This window comes from Ornithorhynchus anatinus, chromosome 6 (assembly GCF_004115215.2).
Source record: "Ornithorhynchus anatinus isolate Pmale09 chromosome 6, mOrnAna1.pri.v4, whole genome shotgun sequence".
NCBI lineage: Eukaryota > Metazoa > Chordata > Mammalia > Monotremata > Ornithorhynchidae > Ornithorhynchus > Ornithorhynchus anatinus.
Window position 1 is genome coordinate 35,494,881 of NC_041733.1, and position 9,546 is coordinate 35,504,426.

Sequence of the window (9,546 nt, forward strand, 5' to 3'; positions counted from 1 at the left end):
CTGTACTAAGTGCTTGGAAGAGTCCAGCGCAGCAGGGTAGGTAGACTCGTTCCCTGCCCCCAATCACTCTTGGACGCTGGGGCAAAAGCAAGCCCCCACTGGACCTCGGGCACCGCCTGGACTGATCGCATTCTATGTGAGCAGCGAGCTGGGCAGGAAAGAGCTGGGGTTGGGGATCAAGAGCAGGCCCCGAACTGGGTGCTTCTCTAACTTAACCCAGTCCCCGTCTGCGCTGGGGAAAAAAGATACACCTCCCAGAAACACGCCCGCTTCGGAGCAGTCAAGTGATGGTGCAAAAGGAGGATGGGGGGGGGGGGGGGGCGAGTCAAATGGCAACAGAAGGCAAGGTGCTTCTGGCATGGTCCAGTGGATAGAGCACAGGGCTGGGAGTCAGAAGGACCTGGGTTCTAATCCTGATTCTGCTACTTGTCTGCTGTGTGACCTTGGGGAAGCCTCTAAGCTTCTCTGTGCCACAGTTACCTCATCTGTAAAATTGACAGTTAGCCCCATGAGGGACAGAGACTGTGTCCAACCTGATTAGCTTGTATCTACCCCAGTTCTTAGAACATTTCTGGCATATACCCACCTCCTTCCCAAATGAAAGGAACCAGGATTAAGTCACTCTTTGTCTATCTATGTGTCTCTCTCTCTCTCTCTCTCTGTGTCTCTCTCTGTAGAGAAGCAGCATGGCTTAGTGGAAAGAGCCTGGGCTTGGGAGTCAGAGGTCATGAGTTCGAGTCCCAGCTCTGCCACTTGTCAGCTGTGTGACTGTGGGCAAATCACTTAACTTCTCTGTGCCTCAGTTACCTCATCTGTAAAATGGGGATTAACTGTGAGCCTAACGTGGGACAATCTGATGACCCTGTATCTCCCCCAGCGCTTAGAAAGTGCTCTGCACATAGTAAGCGCTTAACAAATACCAGCATTATTGTTATGTGTCTCTGTCTTCATCTCTCTCAGTCTCTTTCTGTCTCCCTCTTTCCCCGTTTTTGTTTTCTTTCCTTGCCTCCCATTTGTTCACAGGTTGATTTTGTTTGACTCTTGTGTCCAAAAGTCTGCTGAGCCCTGACCTAGGGTACCTGTGATTTAGTTTTAAGTAAACAGAGGTTGTTTACTTATAGACTATTTTGGAGAATGAGTTGATTGAGAAGCCACCAAAAAGGATTAACTCTGCTTCACGATTGTTCCCAGTCGATAAGGTATGACTAATACATTAACCGAGTGGAAGGTAAAAACACAAACAAGGCACTGGGGGCAATGTCACTTTAGTAGATTCCTTTATGAACGAGACAAAATCACTAGACCAAAAATCCCTCCTGCCATATATCTGCTGATTTGGAAAAATCAGGACAAAGGAATTGATAGCAAATTGCCATTTTGCTTTCATTGGAAAAGAGTTGTAAATGCTTGAACCTTAGAGAACTGTGGGGTTTCGGATTGTTTTTGCCCCAGTAAGATCAAGTCTGTGTGTTCCCTACATTTTGTATCGCATCTCTAAGTTTTAGTTCGGTACATTCTTAACCATGTGTACTCTGACTCCACGGTCATCATTTGTTGCATTTAGTCTTCCTCCTTTTCTCTACCCCTTCTGGATAGATAGGATTTCCATCCCAGTTGTAGAACAGTTTCATTTTTAAAGATCTGACAGGAGGGGGGAATTCCACAATCTTTGGGGAAGCAGTATGGTCCAGTGAATAGAGCACAGGCCTGGGAGTCAGAAGGACCTGCATTCTAATCCTGCCTCTGCTACTCATCTGCTGTGTGACCTTGGGGATGCCCCTTAACTTCTCTGTGCCACAGTTACCTCATCCGCAAAATGGACTGTTAGCCCCATGTGGGACAGAGACTCTGTCCGACCTGATTAGCTTGTATCTACCCCAACACTTAGAACAGTGCATGCTCAACAAATACCATCATTATTACTATTATTATCTCTTCTTTTACCTAATCCAATCTATGGATCGGAGTGCCTACCGAGTGCAGAGCCCTATGCTGATCACTTTGGAGAGTGCGATAGATGTAGTAAATGTGATCTAGACTCACAAGCAGTTTACAGTTTAATGGAGGAGTTTAATTTCCTTGTCAGAAAGTTTTGTTAAATATCTCCATCTCATCTCATTCCATCATGGTGTAGTTAAGTGGAGTTACTCTCGAAGCATCTTGTAGTTTACCAGTCCCGTGTAGTGCTCCTTTCCACGAGCAAAGTGTCATTCCTGACAGTTAAAGATGCTATACTCTCAGTTTGACCCTGCTTACTATCCCAATCCTGTTCTCGCCCTGTAGTGATTCAGTATGGCAGGGTTACATGAGGAAGAGGTGACATCCTAAAGATTTTGTTTTTGGTAACTAAGTGAAGGAGTACTTTGACTTTCAGATCAGCAGTCTTGATTCACCTAACTCTTTCAGATGATACCTTCTTATTGATTGTTTGCCTACGAGGGCAGCTTTGGGAAATAGATTTCATCTTTTCTTTTTCTGGCAGAGAAAAGGGAATTATCTTTCCTCAACCTCTTGATCTTAAAATTGAAATACCAAATGTCAACTCGGTGACTGTTTTCACCCATGACACATTCTTCTTGCTTGAAATCTCTCGAAGCTCATTAATTGTCGCTCAGTTGTTTTTATCCTATTTATCACATCGATATTGGTATTTTGAAATATTTCTCACATCTTCAATGTTACAGCTATAATTTGGATTGCTCGTGTGCAGTACTTGCAGAGTTATTTCAGAATCTTATGGATTTGCAAATAACTTTACTACCAGATGCTTCGTGGTATGATTCATTTGATTGTTTCCTTGGTTCGAATGCTTGTCAGCAGATTCTTCAATGTAGTTGCCTTGTGATTCAGTTGTTTTCTAGCCGATGTGCATCGTTTTACATTCATTTGGATTCTTTCTCTGGCCTCCCCCACCCTCATCCCCTTCTTTCCGTCAGGGAACAGATGAGTCAGTTTTTAATGGTATCTGGTTGTTATCCTTTTTTTCCCCAAGTTTCATCAAGTGTTTTGTGAAAATTCTGATCTGTACCATTCACCGAGGATTAAAACCCTCCTGTTGGTTGAGGGAAGAAAGAAATCTTCTAATTTCTTCCCAAATTCGGTAGGAAAAATAAGAACTTGCAGAAAGGCATTCATTCTCCTTTCAATAGATGGCAGTGCAATCTATTTTCAGGACACACAAGCATTCCCAGGCAACATTTTCGGTTTTCTATTCTTTTGGCTTTGACATTTCCAGATTTGAGATTTTTCAAGCATTTTAGTTCCTCCGTCAAAGTGCAGTCTCATTTTTTGATCTTTATTCACTTAGATATTTTTCCCCCCTCTGGTGGTTTTGTTTTTGTGTGTGTTTGGGGTAACCGATGTGATCTGAAGCTTCAGTTTCCAAGCATTATGGGAAAGTCAGTGTTTCTCATGCACACAGGCTCTTTATCATTGATCCTTTCCTTTCTATTCTGTTGTTACTAAAAAAAAATGATACTGCAGATGTATGTAGGTGGTTTTCTTTCTCTTTCCCTACACACACACACACACGCACACACAGTATTAACTGGCAGTGAAGTCCTAGTCACAGAGATGTGGTTGGAACTAAAAAATGCCTATGTTCAGCAAGTGCCAGCTGCATGGAAAGCTTGTCGTTTGGGCTGTTGTTTTTATTGCCACTGCAGCACCTATTACTATTTTTAAATCCACCTCTTGGCATCTCAATCTTCCCAGCAACCTCCCCGTTCCTGTTTCAGCGCTTGTCCGTCTTCTGCAGTTGTCTCCCAGAAGTCCACTGCTTGACCACGGTGTTTGAGGTGTGCCTCATTATGCATTCTCCCTTCACTGGAGAGCAGCTACTTGATTAACCCATTCTCACGTATCCTGCCCGGGAAAGAAGCCAGTGCTGGTGAGCTTGATTGCATTCCAGGATAGCGTTGTCGACGATCCTGACTTCCCATGTGATGTTCCGTGTGGCTTGCAGTTGACCTGTACAAAATTTCGCTCGAAGTCAGATGCGTGTGCGGGTCTCACGGTCGTATTTAAAGTTTGGCACTGCTAGGACTCCTTGATTTGTTTTTCTACTTCATTATTTATCCTTGTGATTAAAAGCCAGTACTGTTATTTCTTAATTATTGTGAGTTACATTGCTGGCTTGAGCTAGTGTAATTAGGTGCTTCGTGTGTTCCCGTGTAATTGCTTTAGTAGCAAATCGTCCTTTTTGACACCATCGTCTGATGAAAGAATTCTGCCGTAGGGTTCCGCACCCGTGACTCACTCGATTAATCTGTCAGTCAGTGGTATTTACTAAGTCCTGATTGTGCAGAACGCTGTACTGAGTGCTTGGGAGAGGTCAGTCCAACAGAGATGGTTGTCCCGTTCCCTTCCCTCGTTGGGGAGACAAACTGGCCTAGTGGGGGAAGCACGGGCCTGGGAGCCTGGGGACCTGAGTTCTACTCCCTGCTGTGCGCTTGGCCGCTGCTGACTTTGGGCAAGTCACTTGACTTCTCTGTGACTCAGTTTCAATACCCGTTCTCCCTCCTACTTAGACTGTGAGCCCCATGTGGGACAGGGGCTGCATCCAGCCTACATAACTTGTATGTACCCCAGCACTTAGAACAATGCTTGACACATAGTAAGCGCTTACTAAATGCCGTTAAAAAAACAAAAACCAAGAACAAGCTTGCAGAGTAGTGGGTAACTTCAGCTCCCATTGATATTTCCATTTAAAACGTTTTGTTCCATGACAGGAAAGGGGAAGTACTTGCTCTCTGCTGTGAAAGTGCGACCAGAGTGAAAGCCCTCCTAAAATCACGCCTCCTCCAAGAGGCCTTCCCTGACTAAGCCCTCATTTCCTCTATTCTCCGTTCAGTCTGTGTTGCCTGTGCACTTGAATCTGTACCCCTTAAGCATTTGATATTCACTTCACCTTCAGCACCACAGCATCTATGTTCATATCCTTCTTTTCTACCATTTTCCCTTCTGGAATTTAATATCTGTGTCCCTCTCTAGACTGTAAGCTGATTGGTGGCAGGGAACGTGTCTGTCAACTCTGTTGTATTGTACTTTCCCAAGGGCAGAGTACGGTGTTCTTCATGTAGTAAATGCCCAATTAATACCATTGTTTGAAATCTGCTCCATTTCGAGCAGGGTTGGTGGAATTGGGTGCCACTGTGGTAAAGCTGACTTTCCCAGGGAGTCTCTTGTCTCATGCTAAGTCGTCTCCGACTTATAGCGACTCCATGGACACATCTCTCTCAGAACGCTCCACTCTCTATCTGCAGTCATTCCGGTAGTGTATCCGTAGAGTTTTTTTGGTAAAAATATACAAGTGGCTTACCATCGCCTTCTTCTGCGCTGTAAACTTGAGTCTCTGTCCTCGACTCTCTCCCATGCCGCCGCTGCCCAGTGCAAGTGAGTTTTGACTTGTAGCAAATGGCCTTCTACTCGCTAGCCACTGTCCAAGTTAGGAATAGAATGGATGGGCCTCTGCTTGACTCTCCCTCCTGTAGCCAAGACTGATAAAGTAGTGGAAACTCTCCAGGTGTGATCCTGAGAGGGTCCAGGGAGTGTAATACAAAGGAAATAAGCCACGGCCCCCAGATCAAACCCTCAGGTGACTCAGTGGGGTACTCATGAGCTGCCTGGGCGATTTGTCCGTATCAGCTGGATGCCAGAGTTCTCGTGATTATTTCTTTGACCTGTTTGTAGAACAGTGTGATACAAAAGCATTTTAAGGCCGTCCATGTGACTGTGGAGTCTCCCGCCAGAAACGATGGATGACTCAGTTGTGAGACTTCGCCATCAAGAACCTGTGCAGGGGAATTACTTCCAGTGCTAACGGCTTGTACAGGTTCACTCTCGTTCTCTCACGTCTGCCAGTCGTGTTCCCTCTGGGGCAGGGTGGTGAAGAGCAAGTAGACAAGGAAGCGGTTTCAATATTGGGTCTGACACTAATGTCAGTGTGTCCCTGGAAAAGTTGGGGAACGGCATGACCTTGTGGAAAGAGAATGGACCTGGGAGCTAGAGGACCTGAGTTTTAATCCCAACTTTGCCTTTTGCCAGTATGTGACCTTGGGCAAGTCACCTAACTTTCTGTGGCTCAGTTCCCTCATCTATAAGATGGGGATTCAGTACCTGTTTACCTTCCTACTTAGACTCCGAACCCCATAAAGAAGAAGGGACAGCTCCAACCTGTTTATCGGTGTCTGCCCCATTGTTTGAATAGTGCTTGGCACCTAGTAAGTCAGTGATTGACAAATCCCAAAATAGTTGTTACTATTATTTCACATATTGGTAGTCGGAGATTTCCTAAAATGATTTTGCAAGTAGCAATAATTTGAGCATCTACAGAGTGAAGAGCACTGTAGTAAGTGCTTTTACATATTGGGTACCTCTGAAGGGCCATTTAAATGTACCCTATACAATTAGGAATTCAGATTTGGGCATCGAAATTTGCATTTCATCCTAATAGTTGCTTCTTTCAAGCAGCTGTATTTGTTAAGCATCTACTGGGTCCAGAGCATTGTATTTAGCATTTGGGAGAGTGTAATAGACTTAATAGTGATGTTCCCTGCTTCATGGAGCTTACAGTCTATTATCATGCATTATTCGTGATTGAGCAAACATCCAGCAGCCAAGGGAGCAAAACTCCTCTCTCCTGAATATAGGTCACTTCCTACTGGTTATAATTATTAATATCCAGAAACAAATATTTGAATTTTCACTCCATTTAAAGACATGTCATTCACGCTCCGAATCGAACATCTGTTCTCCTAGTATGTATATTCCGCGGCCAGCAGTTGGGAACAATGTGGAGAAACCACTGGGGTAGCTGCCGTAGGGTCTATGGGACTCTGGTTACTGAGCTAAGGTGACCGAAATCTTGTGGGCTCAAAAGGGCGGGGAGGGACAGAAGAGAGGAGGAAAGAAGAAAGGAGTGAGGAAAGAAAAAGGGCAAAGAGCAGAGGGAGGAGAGGGGACCTTTATTTGATGAATTCATTCAGTCGTGTTTATCGAGAGCTTACTGAGTGCAAAGCTTTGTACTAAGCACTTGGGAGAGTACAGTTTAACAATAAATAGACACATTCCCTGCCAACAATGAGCTTACAGTCTAGAGGGGGAGGCAGCCGGTAGTATAAATAAATGAACTACAAATATTTACGTGAAGAGAGAACTTAGTGATCTTAAAGGGAGAACTTTAAGTGAATCCTGCCCTAGAGTTGTTTGGTGGATCAGAACCCTCAAAAGTATGATTGTCCTGCCCAAATGAAGATTTCTAGTCTCTTTATAGTAAACAGTGTTGCTTCAGAGAGTAGTGACTATTTCCCCCAGGGTTATGACCAGATTGGTAAAGGCCTGGAGGAAAATGATCCATTCAATCTGGGTCAGTGACTGAGCTCTTACTCTGTGTTGGACACTATACTAAGCGCTTAGGAGAGGGCAATACCACAGAATCGATGGACATATTTCCTGCCAACGGTGAGGTTACAATCTAAAGGGGGAGACAGATATTCAAATAGTATAAGTAAGTATTGTGCACTGAAAGTGGGTGAATATCGAGTGGCTTAGGACAGAGGCGGCACAGGAGGGAGAGGGAGTAGGGGAAGTAAGGACTTAGGGAAGGAGAGAAGCGAGGCCCAGTGGAAAGAACGTGGGAGTCAGAGGTCCTGGGTTCTAATCCCAGCTCTGCCGCTTGTCTGCTCTGTGGTCTTGGACAAGCCACCTAACCTCTCCATGCCTCAGCTCCCTCATCTGTAAAATGGGGATGAAGACTGTGAGCCCCACGTGGGACAGGGACTGTGGGGCCAATCTGATTATCTGCAATCTACCTCAGCGCTTAGTACAGTACCTGGAACATAGTAAGCGCTTAACCATCAATACAAAAAAAAGTCCTCTTGGAGAAGATGTGATTTTTAATAGGACTTTGAAGGTGGGGAGAATGGTGATCCGTTGTTAATAAAGGGGAAGGGAATTCCTGGCCAGAGGGGGTATGTGGGCAAGAGGTTGGTGGCGAGATAAATGAATTAAGGTACAGAGAGTAGGTCGGCATTGGAGGAGTGAAGCGTGTGGACTGGTTTGTAGTGGGAAATAGGCAAGGTAAGGTAGGATGGGGAGTGTTGACCGAGTGCTTTAAAGCTGATGGTAAGGATTTTCCGTTTGATGCAGAGGTGAATGGGCAACTTTGAATGAATGAATATCTCCTCATCCCTTAAAATTTCCAGTCATATTTCTTGAGCGCTTACTGTGTGCAGAGCACTGTATTAAGCACTCGCAAAGTACAGTTCGGCAACAGATAGAGAAAATCCCTACCCCCACCAACGGACTCACAGTCTAGAAAGGCGAGACAGACTACAAAGCAAAACAAGTAGACAGGCATCAGTAGCATCAAAATAGATAATCTCTTTAGAAAAATGATCGGGACAGCAGAGTGAAATATGGACAGTAGAGGGGAGAGACAGGAGTGCAGGGAGATGAGCAAGGAGGTTGATGCACTAGTCGAGGTGGGCTATGGTAACTGCTTGGATCAACATAGAAGTCAGGTTATTTAGATACATAGGAGATAGGCCACTGGAATCTCTTCTGTTGATGATTATTGCTTAAATGATTTTTAATTTTTTAGTCTAGTCCAAGATTGTCTTCGCACCTGAATTTCCTTAGTCTAAGCATCCCTAACTTGGGGATTGAATTCATTTGTTCCGGTATTCCCCTTTAAGCACATCATAACTGGCAGAGACTGAATGAACATTTTCTCACTGATTGTCAGTGTTATCCTCTTGAGATAACTCACCTTGAATTTCCTGGTGATCCCATGCAGCCGAAGAAGGGTCTCAGTCCTCTGAAACCCATCCTCTATCACAATCACGTTCATTCATTCATTCATTCATTCAATAGTATTTATTGAGCGCTTACTATGTGCAGAGCACTGTACTAAGCGCTTGGGATGAACAAGTCGGCAACAGATAGAGACAGTCCCTGCCGTTTGACGGGCTTACAGTCTAATCGGGGGAGACGGACAGACAAGAACAATGGCAATAAACAGAGTCAAGGGGAAGAACATCTCGTAAAAACAATGGCAACTAAATAGAATTGAGGCGATGTACAATTCATTAACAAAATAAATAGGGTAACGAAAATATATACAGTTGAGCGGATGAGTACAGTGCTGTGGGGATGGGAAGGGAGAGGTGGAGGAGCAGAGGGAAAAAGGGAAAATGAGGCTTTAGCTGCGGAGAGGTAAAGGGGTGATGGCAGAGGAAGTAGAGGGGGAAGAGGAGCTCAGTCTGGGAAGGCCTCTTGGAGGAGGTGATTTTTAAGTAGGGTTCTGAAGAGGGAAAGAGAATCAGTTTGGCGGAGGTGAGGAGGGAGGGCGTTCCGGGACCGCGGGAGGACGTGACCCAGGGGTCGACGGCGGGATAGGCGAGACCGAGGGACGGCGAGGAGGTGGGCGGCGGAGGAGCGGAGCGTGCGGGGTGGGCGGTAGAAAGAGAGAGGGGAGGAGAGGTAGGAAGGGGCAAGGTGATGGAGAGCCTTGAAGCCTAGAGTGAGGAGTTTTTGTTTGGAGCG

General features: G+C 45.2%; 1 non-coding gene across 1 annotated transcript; it reads right to left on the reverse strand.

The window, feature by feature from the left end:
* Nucleotides 1-5,404: 5,404 nt before the first annotated feature.
* LOC114813028 lies at nucleotides 5,405-5,542 on the reverse strand. The gene has a single exon (XR_003760639.1). It is a non-coding gene; the product is annotated as a small nucleolar RNA SNORA7 (small nucleolar RNA).
* Nucleotides 5,543-9,546: the final 4,004 nt, after the last annotated feature.